Source organism: Polypterus senegalus, chromosome 11 (assembly GCF_016835505.1).
Source record: "Polypterus senegalus isolate Bchr_013 chromosome 11, ASM1683550v1, whole genome shotgun sequence".
NCBI lineage: Eukaryota > Metazoa > Chordata > Cladistia > Polypteriformes > Polypteridae > Polypterus > Polypterus senegalus.
The window spans coordinates 37,322,604-37,334,733 of record NC_053164.1 but is presented as its reverse complement, the minus strand read 5'-3'; the positions used below and the strand labels follow the sequence as shown (position 1 = coordinate 37,334,733).

At 38.0% G+C, this 12,130-nt stretch overlaps 1 long non-coding RNA gene across 1 annotated transcript; it reads right to left on the bottom strand.

Moving 5' to 3' along the window:
- Positions 1-3,065: 3,065 nt before the first annotated feature.
- LOC120539787 lies at positions 3,066-9,939 on the bottom strand. The gene is made up of 4 exons (XR_005635681.1): positions 9,870-9,939; positions 9,724-9,754; positions 6,310-6,374; positions 3,066-3,242 (listed from the first exon to the last, which is right to left on the bottom strand). It is a non-coding gene; the product is annotated as an uncharacterized LOC120539787 (long non-coding RNA).
- Between the last annotated feature and the right edge of the window lie 2,191 nt (positions 9,940-12,130).

Here is a 12,130-nt window from a genome sequence, read left to right as displayed (position 1 = left end):
GTATAATTTTACATATTTGCTTTTGTGAGTTTTATATTTACACCGTCGATTGTGGGGAAAAGTGTACTTTGTTAGAGGTACGGCCTGATAGTTAGATGCAGTCTCAGTAAATTATCCAGGCCACAGGTCTTGGAGGTGTAGCTGCCGGCTGGGTAAGGGGTCGGCCGTCATGCTAGTGAATCAAGAGAATTGGGGTCATCAGGTGCTATTGATAAGTACAGCTGTGTGTCATCAGCATAGCTGTGGTAACTCACGTTGTGCCCTGAGATAATCTGACCTAACGGGAGCATGTAGATTGAGAATAACAGCGGACCCAGGATAGAGCCTTGTGGAACACCATATTGGATATCATGCGTCTTTGAGTTGTAATTACCACAACTAACAAAATATTTTCTCCCTGGCAGGTAGGATTCAAACCAATTTAAGACACTGTCAGAGAGGCCCACCAATTGACTAAGGCAATTTCTAAGAATATTATGATCAATGGTGTAAAATGCAGCACTCAGATCTAAGAGGATGAGAACAGATAAATGGCCTCTGTCTGCATTCCCCCGCAAATCATTTACTACTTTAACGAGTGCAGTTTCTGTGCTGTGATTTGTTCTAAAACCCGACTGAAATTTATCAAGAATAGCATGTTTATTTAGGTGGTTGTTTAACTGCATAATGACTGCCTTCTCGAGAATTTTACTTAAGAAAGGCAGGTTAGAGATGGGTCTAAAATTTTCAAGAGCCGAGGGGTCGAGATTATGTTTCTTAAGTAGGGGTTTAACTACAGCAGTCTTAAGACAGTCTGGGAAGACCCCCGTATCTAATGACAAATTTACTATGTCAAGAACATTATCGATTAGCATGCCCGATACTTCTTTGAAATAATTTGTTGGTATTGGGTCAAGGACACAGGTGGAGGGTTTTAATTGAGATATTATTTTTTGTAAATCAGGTAAATCTATCCTAGTGAAAGAGTTGAATTTGTTTATAACAGAATGCTGGGGTTTAGGAGGATCCTTAGTGTTGGGGAGATATACTATGTTATTTCTAATATCATTCATTTTTTGATTGAAAAATACAGCGACAGCCTCACAGGTTTTACTGGAAGTACTTAGGAGGCATTCCTTTGAGTTACCTGGGTTTATTAGGCGATCAATTGTAGAGAATAAGACTCTGGGATTACTAGCATTGTTATTTATAATCTTAGAGAAATAGCAGCGCCTCTCAAGACAGACAGTGTTATTGTATTCTGTTATTTTAACTTTTAATATTTCATAGTGGATAGTTAGTTTAGTCTTCCTCCAATGACAATACCAGTCATAAAATGAATTATTCCCAATATCATATATACCTAAGTCTCTCTTTTTTTGTCAGTGCGGCTTTGATATCATGGATCAGGTGCATACTAATTCAGCGTGAGCAGGAAAACACTCAACAATAAAACTGAATAAAAAAAATTCACATCCACAGTCAATCTCAGTCATGTACACCACTCACATCCAAGTCCACAGTTTTCCCAGTCCCAGTCTCGTTTGTGCACAAGATCTGACACGGTTTTCAAATAAAGAGGGGGTATAATAAAACAAGTTTGTTTGTTATACCACGTTTTTATGTGAAAACAGTGTCAGATCCGGGTGGTGAGGGTGTGTTTGGGAGCTTGAACGTAAGAGAATAAAACTAAAAAAACAGCTAACTTTAACTATAAATTTACAGATGCAAATCAAATGTATGTTTTTATTGTATGATATTAACAATAAGAGCAGCTCACTACTCAAAATGGTAAATTTGGAAAGCAGCTGATATCGAAACCGCAACCTCTTCATTGGAAGGCAGCAGTTCTTAGCATTGCACCACGCAAGCTGTTGTATCAAATATGATAACCTGCTTTCTTTTTCTTTTGGTTATATTCTTGAATAAAAGTGCACTTGTTTTGTTATACTTGTACCTTTTGTGAAAGTGTTTATTTCATATTTTTATTTCAGGCTTCACACTTTATACATTTCATGTCTACATTTTATCAATTATTACTTAAACATGACAAACATTTCTGTGTTAACGACGTTTTTACATAGATTGTTGTTGACACGGAACACACATGAAATATATGTATTCCAAATGACGATGTACTTTTTTACCCTATAAAGCTCCAGCACTTCACTCAAAGATAAACACAGAATACTGAGAAACTTCTTTGCGATTTGAACTGCGGCGGTGGGCGGAAGATAGGATACCAGGCTGTTTGCTGCTTGTCTTTATCGGCACATTTACAGGACAAAAGACGCTGACGGAGAGGTGAGAAAGGATTTAAGGTGGGCCGGATTTACGAGTTTTCTCGTAGGCTCTGGTAATTCTAGTGTTAAAGAGCAGGTATGGTGGTGCATGTAGGTTTGTGTGTAGGACTTACACCTTGTTTCTTTACAGCAAGAGCTTCTAGGAAAGGCTCTGTTCTTTTGTGATCATATATTGGAATAACACACACACACATTTGAACTCATGATGTAATCAATAATCAGTACATCACTGTGATTTATTCATATTTATCATTTTTTGCAATATTTACGTTAAGATTTGGCTTGCATTTACAAACAGCAAATCATTTATCTTATATTGGCAATATTACATGCAGTTTCTTAAGGCTGTTCTGAAATGAAAACATCCAAAGAGTAACCAGGGAGGAAGAAAGAGATGAATGTTAGACAAAAAAAAGCAAAAATTATACACCAAAAAATTGCTGAACTGTTACTATTACAGTGAAAATGGAAGAAGGTCACTGTAACCTTGTTTTTTTTTTTGGCATTAATTATTCTAAACACCATTTGAATTGTATGTTATGAGCAGTTAACACACCTGTGTTCTTCAGGGAGCAGTGAAATGCACTGTGGAAAGTTCACACAGCTTACAGGGCTCCCTCAAAGCTACAATGGTGACAAAGAAAAACAGAGCAAGCGCAAAAGCCTTTCAGTACACAAATAATAATTTTATGCTAAGCTTATATGAATCCAACATTCAGCAGAGTCTACAAGAAACCCTGCCAGGGGTTTCTTAATAAATAATGGTGGGGTGATGTTGCTCACTCTCTTTTTCGCTCCCATTATCCCTGCTAGCTGAGGTGCTCTAATTGATCTGGCTGTGTTTTGTTCAGTTGCTCCAGCATGTCCACAGTGTGGCAGTTATGGAGTTCTCAGTGGCAGGGTGTGGTAACACTGTTGTTTTGTCAAGAGAATAAAAATGATAGACAATGGAGAAAAAATCTGAAAATAAGTCAGACAATAAATTGTAAGTAAATAAATGTTGTCAACACCAGAAAAGAAATCCTATTAAACATGAACCAACATCAAAGTCAAGAAACCATCATCAGATTGTAGCCAAAGAATTCAGATAGAAAAATAAAACTTTATTTATATGTCCCTTGGGGGAAATTTGGCCTTTTACCAAAGCTCTTTAAATAAATAAATGTGTGTGCATGTGCTTGTACACACACACACACACACACACTGTTGTCTGAACACAAACCAAAATGACTAAAAAGGAAGAAAACTTCTGACTTGGCTGTGACAGTCTTAGTAAGACACTATACAGGCATATTGCTGTTGGTATAAAGGAGCCCCATCTCGTTTGTTGACACACTTCTGATGAGTAATTTGTTGGCTGAAACATCTCACTGTTAGTGTGTCAGAGAGAGGATGTGCAGCTTTGTTCATAATGACACTCAGTTTGGTTTTAATTCACTCCTTTGCGATGACCTCAAGGGATCCAGTGTGCATCCTGTAACTTAGCTTGTCCTTTTAATTAGCCTGTTAATTCAGTGGGCTTCTCTTAATAATATTATTAATAATAATAATAATAATAATTTGAAGTGATGTTACCAGCCCAGCACCCAGCATACAAAATTACCATGGCCAGCACTGCCTACTATGCTTTATCTTATATTGTCTCTCTGTTTCCAATCCAACCTGTCATTAATATGGCCCCCCAGGTACTTGTAGGACTGGACCATCTCTACATCCACTCCTTGAATAGTGACTGGTTATAGAGGCTCTTTGTTTCAGTGAAAGTCAATAACCAGCTCCTTGATTTTGCTGATGTTAAAATGCAAACAATTTGCACCAACACAGTTCTCCATCTGACTCCTGTACTCAGTCTCATTCACTTTATCAATACACCCTGTAAGTGCAAAACCATCTGAGAAGTTTTGCAGTTGAGATGGCCTGCTGTTGTATTTATAGTTAGAGGAATACAGTGAAGAGTAATGCAAACAGGACTGTTCCTTGTGGTGCTCTAGTAATGCTCACATCTGTATCAGAAACACAGTCCTTGAGTCTCACAAAGTCCAAGGGGTCTACCACAAGAGAACTCATATAGTCCAGGACCAGTCTCTCGGAGGTCTTCATGATGTGAGGCATAAGTGTCACTGGTCTGTAGTTTGTAGTCTGTAATTTGAAATGTGAAAACGTCAAATAACACAAATAGAAGCAGTCAAACTGGGACAGTGAATGTACTGAGGAGTTGCTTGAAGTATTGTCATTTCAATAACATCGCTAAATGAACCTTTAATGCATGTTACCTAGCATCCTGGATATACAGTCATATGAAAAAGTTTGGTAACCTCTCTCAGCCTGCATAATAATTTACTTTAAACAAAAAAGATAACAATGGTATGTCTTTCATTTCCATTGGAACATCTGAGTACTGCGGTGTTTTCCGAACAAAGATTTTTAGTGAAGCAGTATTTAGTTGTATGAAATTAAATCAAATGTGAAAAAATGGCTGTGCAAAAATTTGGGTCCCCTTGTAATTTTGCTGATTTGAATGCCTGTCACTGCTCAATGCTGATTACTTGCCACACCAAATTGGTTGGACTAGCTCGTCAAACCTTTAATTTCATAGACAGGTGTGTCCAATCATTAAAAAAGGTATTTAAGTTGGTCAATTGCAAGTTGTGCTTCCCTCTGGCTCTCCTGTGAAGAGTGACAACATGGGATCCTCAAAGCAACTCTCAAAAGATCTGAAAACAAAGACTGTTCGGTTTCATGGTTTAGGGAAAGGCTTCAAAAAGCAATCTCAGAGGTTTAAACTGTCAGTTTCAACTGTAAGGAATGTAATCAGGAAATGGAAGGCCACAGGCACAGTTGCTGTTAAACCCAGGTCTGGCAGGCCAAGAAAAATACAGGAGTGGCATATGCGCAGGATTGTGAGAATGGTTACAGACAACCCACAGATCACCTCCAAAGACCTGCAAGAACATCTTGCTGCAGATGGTGTATCTGTACATCGTTCTACAATTCAGCGCAATTTGCACAAAGAACATCTGTATGGCAGGGTGATGAGAAAGAAGCCCTTTCTGCACTCACACCACAAACAGAGTCGCTTGTTGTATGCAAATGCTCATTTAGACAAGCCAGATTCATTTTGGAACAAAGTGCTTTGGACAGATGAGACAAAAATTTAGTTATTTGGTCATAACAAAAAGCGCTTTGCATGGCGGAAGAAGAACACCGAATTCCAAGAAAAACACCTGCTACCTACTGTCAAATGTGGTGGAAGTTCCATCATGCTGTGGGGCTGTGTGGCTTGTGCAGGGACTGGGGCCCTTTTTAAAGTTGAAGGTCGGATGAATTCAACCCAATATTAACAAATTCTTCAGGATAATGTTCAAGCATCAGTCACAAAGTTGAAGTTACGCAGGGGTTGGATATTCCAACAAGACAATGACCCAAAACACAGTTCGAAATCTACAAAGGCATTCATGCAGAGGGAGAAGTACAATGTTCTGGAACGGCCGTCACAGTCCCCTGACTTGAATATCATCGAAAATCTATGGGATGATTGGAAGCAGGCTGTCCATACTCAACAGCCATCAAATTTAATTGAACTGAAGAGATTTTGTATGGAAGAATGGTCAAAAATACCTTCATCCGGAATTCAGACACTCATTAAAGGCTATAGGAGGCATCTAGAGGCTGTTATATTTGCAAAAGGAGGCTCAACTAAGTATTGATGTAATATCTCTGTTGGGGTGCCCAAATTTATGCACCTGTCTAATTTTGTTATGATGCATATTGCATATTTTCTGTTAATCCAATAAACTTAATGTCACTGCTGAAATATTACTGTTTCCATAAGGCATGTCATATATTAAAAAGAAATTGCTACTTTGAAAGCTCAGCCAATGATAAACAAAAATCCAAAGAATTAAGAGGGGTTCCCAAACTTTTTCATATGACTGTATATCCTTGTATAAAACTGTGACATCAATAGCAGAAACAAGGGGTTGTCACGGTACAACTAAAATGAACAGTAATTCATTTTTATACTCACTCAAATTCATAAGGGACGGCTCTCTAGCGATGATGTCATGGTGGCATCGCCTCCTGGGAGTCCACCTACAAAGTGCAGAACATGAAGGCACATTTAAAATAACAGGATATAATTACAAACATAACAGAAAATACAAAAATCTGAAAAATAATCATTCAAAAATGACAAAAACAACGATAAAGCTTAACAAATATACAAAAATAAAGACTCATAGGTATCGATCTCAAAACCTTTACTGTACTTGTGCTTTCTATCGAATTTCTGGTTTACGATTTCATGCCCTTTTTTCCAACTTTGACCCTTGTTTAGTGATTTGGCTTAGACTCGAGTTAGAATTTGCTTCCTGAGTTTGATCCTCACTTTGCTCTTTTGTCTTTGTCTCTTGATCCATCTTTTCTTCTGCTCTCCTAACTAGGGCAATAAAAATAAAGCTTTGTGACCCAAAACTCCAAATTCAGCCTCTGTTCCTAGCATACTGACCAGTGGCGTCTGGTGAAGAAAATGTGCATGGGACCGCAGGTTTTGGAGGGTCAAACTGAAGCAGAACTTATCTATTATATAGTGCCTTTCATATTTATTTATTATATAGTGCCTTTCATATCTGTCTATCTATCTGGTCATCCCACATGCTCTCATGGTCCTCATCATAGTGCCAATGCACATCTTGGCATGTCCAGTACCAGACCCATAGGACAAGTCTAGGTTAAAAATGTATTATACCCTTTCCACCATGCTGCCCATTCTGATGCCAGCTTTCCTATTTCTACTGCACTCCAAAACATCAGTCCATGACATCCACAGTCCTCTTATTCTTCCCATAGCTTACCCCATAGCTATGGAAGGGAACAAGTGCATCCGACACCCAAATTTTATACAACACCTGTCTCTAAATTGCCAAATCCTCTACCAACTTGCCCAGCTCCCAATCTGCCAAAACCTGCACCATAATGTACACAGCCCAACCTTGGTAATATTCCAATAATGTGAACTTCTGTCCTATAACACATCCTCAGTATATTACAGCGATTTCCACTGTATTCCATAAATCAACATCATACAATCACTAGTCCTTTGGTTTTTCTCAAGTCTTGTATCCCAGTTTATCATTTGCCTCACCCACTGAGTCATTCCCACCTGATTTTATTGTACATTTGCTGCCAGTCTGCCCAGTCCTATGTATGTTTGCCAGGCTTACCTCCCCTGGGCACAGATTCACATTGTAAGATCCACAGACCCCCACATCTTAAAACATAACTCACCCTCCATCTTGTCTTGTACTACACCCACAGGACAAGTTCAGCCTAAATATTATTCTGCATTTACCATCATTATACTTGTATTTCAGATTTTCATCTTTGCATCCTATGAACAATTACAATCCAAATTTAACATTCCAGCTACACATTTCTTTCACTATCTTCAAATTAGGAACTTTGTTAAACAGAACCTGTCCGATTTTCCTCATCTTGCACCCTCCTCCATGCTGGAAAAAATATTGCTCAATTTCAAGGACTTAGACACCATCTCTGTAATATATAAAATTAGTTTACAGTCCCTCCCTTTCAAAGATCCAAGAGGACAATGGGGAAAAAGATCTCTTAATCAATATACCAGAAAAGGAGTGGAAGGTAGCAATGCAGAGAATTCACTTGAGCTCCATATGTGCAAAACATACAATTATTCAACTCAAAATTATATATCGAGCACATCTGTCTTACTTAAAACTGTCCAAAATGTTCCCAGGTCAAGATCCAACCTGCAAACGCTGCAATCAAGTCCCAGCTTCACTGGGTCACATGTTTTGGGCCTGCAAATTTTAATTATCTTTCAGACAGCCTTGGACTCACAATCCCTCCTAACCCATTAACAGGTGTTTGGGGTTCTTCCAGATGGGCTTAAAGTGAAGAAGGACAAACAAACTGTGATTGCGTTCACTACACTTTTGGCACGCAGACTTATTTTGCTAAGCTGGAAGAATCCTAACTCTCCTCTTTTAAGCCAGTGGGAAACCGATGTTTTATACTATATGAAATTGGAAAAAATCAAATTCTCAGTTAGAGGGTCAGTACAGAATTTTTTCAAAACCTGGAAGGATCTAATCAATAATATTTTAAAATAAGCTCTTAAAGCACAGAGGAAGCAATTCTTTCCGCATTTCTTTTTCTTCTCCATTCATCTCTATTGGCCTATTAAACTTGTCAATTTAGGTATGTTTGCAAGCTTTAAGTTTTACTCCGTTGGTGATGCTCTCTTTCTTAGGGGTGGGGGTTAATTTGTTTTCATCCCATTTTTTTTGGAAAAAACTGATTTATTTGTAAGGAATGATTACAATAAAAATAATAAAATAAAAGGATACCTATATTTTTGAACATAAATTTTGCCCTCCTTTCCTTCATGCCTGAAAATTTCTCAGTTGCATTCTGATTAAACTAAGTCATTTCACAAAGCCTGCCAAAAATAGTACATATGCTATTATCTTGAGCAGTGTTTCCCAAACTTTTTTTTCTGTAGTGACACACTTTTTGTAACCAGAATCATCCCAAGGCACACCACTATTCTACTAACTACAAATCTCATCTCATCTCTTATCCTGGACAGGATGTATCAATTTTTGGTCACTTCATTGTGCCTTCTAACGCCAATCCTGCAGCTTTCATCTAGATCAGAGGTGGGCAAAGGTGATCCTGGAGAGCCACAGTGGCTGAAGGTTTTTGTTCCAACCCAGTTTCTTAATGAGAAGTCAATTGTTGCTATTTAAGCACTTATTGCTCAAGTGACATTTTTCTGCTTCATTTTAGTGGTTTTGCATGTTAAGGTTCCCCACCCTTAATTGCTTATTTTAGTATTAAACAGCTGCATTCAGCAGTTTTAACGACTTCTTATTAGCAATAAGATGCAAATGACAATGGAGCCAGCAGTTCTCCATCTAACTTATTTCCATATACACCTGTGTGGATTCATCATGCACTATTTGGTTTAATCAAACACTTAAGAGTAAAATGTAACAGATTAATCTGTTTTAGGCTTTAAATCATAAATGATCAATTGCCATTTGCATCTTATTGCTAATAAGAAGCCATTAAAACAGTGAATGCAGCTGTTTAAGACTGAAATAAGCAATTAAGGGTGGGGAACGTTAACAAGAGAGACCACTATAATGAAGCAGAAAATGTCACTTGAGCAGCAAGTGCTTCATCAGCAATAATTGACTTCTCATTAAAAAACTGGGTTGGAACAAAAACCTGCAGCCACTGTGGCTCTCCAGGATCGACTTTGCCTACCTCTGATCTAAATAGCTGTTCAGCAATACTAAGCCTGGCAAGAAACTTTTACCTTATGCTATTGTCTAGATGGGTGCAGCTACTTTCATGCTACTTGCATTTTACATAAAGATGTTTTAGATCTTGTACTCACCATCATTGTCCACAATGCTTCGGTACCAACACTTTGAAACAGCAAACAGGGAAAGAAAAAAAAAAGGCATTACTTACACTATACCCAGTTAACCAACTCCCTTTGTCCTAACAAGAGCTGGAAAAAGTTAATGTGTGAGCTCATACTTGAGTTCTTAAGTCAGGTCAGTCAAATCCAAGCTCCTTTATCTTCTTTTTTTCTTCAAGTGAATGATTTATGAAGGGGTGTTTTGTTAAAGAAATAACCACAATTTCTTAAATTTCTGAATTTATGCTTGAAGTTGCCATCAAAGTCACACTCACTGATCAGTAGTTAAGTAACGTTAAAGGCGGGTGTGAACTGTGAACCATTGACATCAACATGACATAGTGTGTCAACGATTGTCCAATCAAATTAGTTTAAAAATCCTTTTAACAATACTAATTCACTGTCAATAAATGTGGGAGTGTCCAGGGCACAGAGAGCTGGACCCTTGAAAGTAACCAATTAAAGGGGAGCCTCAAGTCACCTGCTTGCCATAAGATCAAGGACTTACATAGGCTCTCATTTGGCCGGCATCCTTCATTCTGGAAGTAAAAGGTATTCACATAGAATTTTTCATTTTTTTTATAGAGAAATTAAACAAATACTAGTCTGAACCAATTTTTAGTGGATGTTGACATGTGCTGACACTAGGCACATTGTGCACATAAACAAATTTATTTCATGATTATTTCATATTACTTAATTAATTGAAGTAGAGTTTTTAAAATATTTGTGTGGGGCAGTGCCCCAGCATCCCGCATTACAAACTGCCACTGATACTGACTTCTTGTTTGTCAGACAGGACTTTAATACAACCTTAAAAAACAACCAACAAAACCTGTGCTTTACTTCTTAAAATGTATAAATAAGGAATTGTATGGAAATTTCTCAATGAGTGACCCCTGTGCCTTAAGTGCTGTTCGTCTCAAGAAGGCAAATCAGCAATAAAGGTCAAGCTAAATATTACTTTTGTGTGGTGTTAGTCATCTATGTTTGTGTATGTGTGGTAGGTTGTTTTTTTTGGGGGGCTGCAAGATAAAAGAACCTATTTTTACATGATTATGTTTCACCTTCAAAATACATGATATATTATCACTGTGGAAACATGAAGCTAAAATTAAAAGGTTTTTATACCAAAGATCCATACATTTTGTTCACCTGGTGCATTCAAGTCACGCTCGCTAAAGGAACCAGGCTCTGTGCATACAGTAATGGGCATAGGATAGTAGCACAGCACAAGTCAGTTTTGAGATGCCAAATGAACAGAACAGCTGATGGGCATTTAGCTGTGAAAATCTTCCACAATTAAATCAGGAAAAAGTCGCTGTATAGCCTTGAGTTCTAATGCTAAGCCTTATGCTGCTCTCTTGAAGCAATGGCAGAAACAAACAGATGCACACAGCAAAACAGCCTGCAGCCTGAAAGCGAAGCCATGTGTGTGTGCCATGAAGGCTTGTTACATTTCTGGAAATGAAGAACTATTGAAGCAGGAACAGGATGACTGCAGTCTCTCGACTTGTGCAGTGGTTTACAAAGAACAGAAATTCAGACTAGCAGTAATACCTCCTCTTTTAATGGATTACCATTTATAGCTGTTTATACTTATTAATTCCACTAAAAGGATCTGAACTTAGTTAGGTTATAACAAACTAAAAATGAGCCAGTCTCCTTCTTCATCTTAAGCTTTTCCCCCTTTCATGTGGGGTTGTTATATTGGACCTGCCTCCTCCAGTCTTGTCTGTTGTACACCTTCTTGCCTGATTACCTCTTTCTCCATTAGGTCTTCTTTCACACAGTCAGTCCACTCTCTCTTTGGCCGTGCTGTTCTCCTCCATATCCATGATTCTTCTCCCCACATTGCTGACCTCTCTTCTCATGGCATGCCCATACTACTCTGACCTTCTTTCCTGTTTTTTTCTTTGAGATTTCTTTAGCTGTACCTCTGATTCTCTCATTCCTGATCTTATAAAGTTTGGTTACTCCACACATCCATCTCAACATCCAGTTTCCTTTCATGCATCTTTTTACCTGCTCAGGTTTCTGATCCATAGAACTATGTTGGACTGAATGTTGTTTATATGATTTACTCTTCACTCTTGCACTAATTCTTCAGTCGCATAACACACCTGGTACCTTTTTCCAATTTATACAACCTGGTTGAATTTTATGGTTTATTTTTAAATCTAGGTCTACATCCTCTGTTATTGTTGATTCTTGATATCTGAACTTTCCACCCTTTTAAGCATTTCTCCATGGAGGTGAAACTCTTCAACTTGTTCTTGTCCCTAAAATATTAGATAATTTGTCTTTTTCCTACTAATCATAAGCCCTCTATCCTCCAAAGTCCTTCACTGCTCCAGTTTCATTTCCACTATATTTTTAC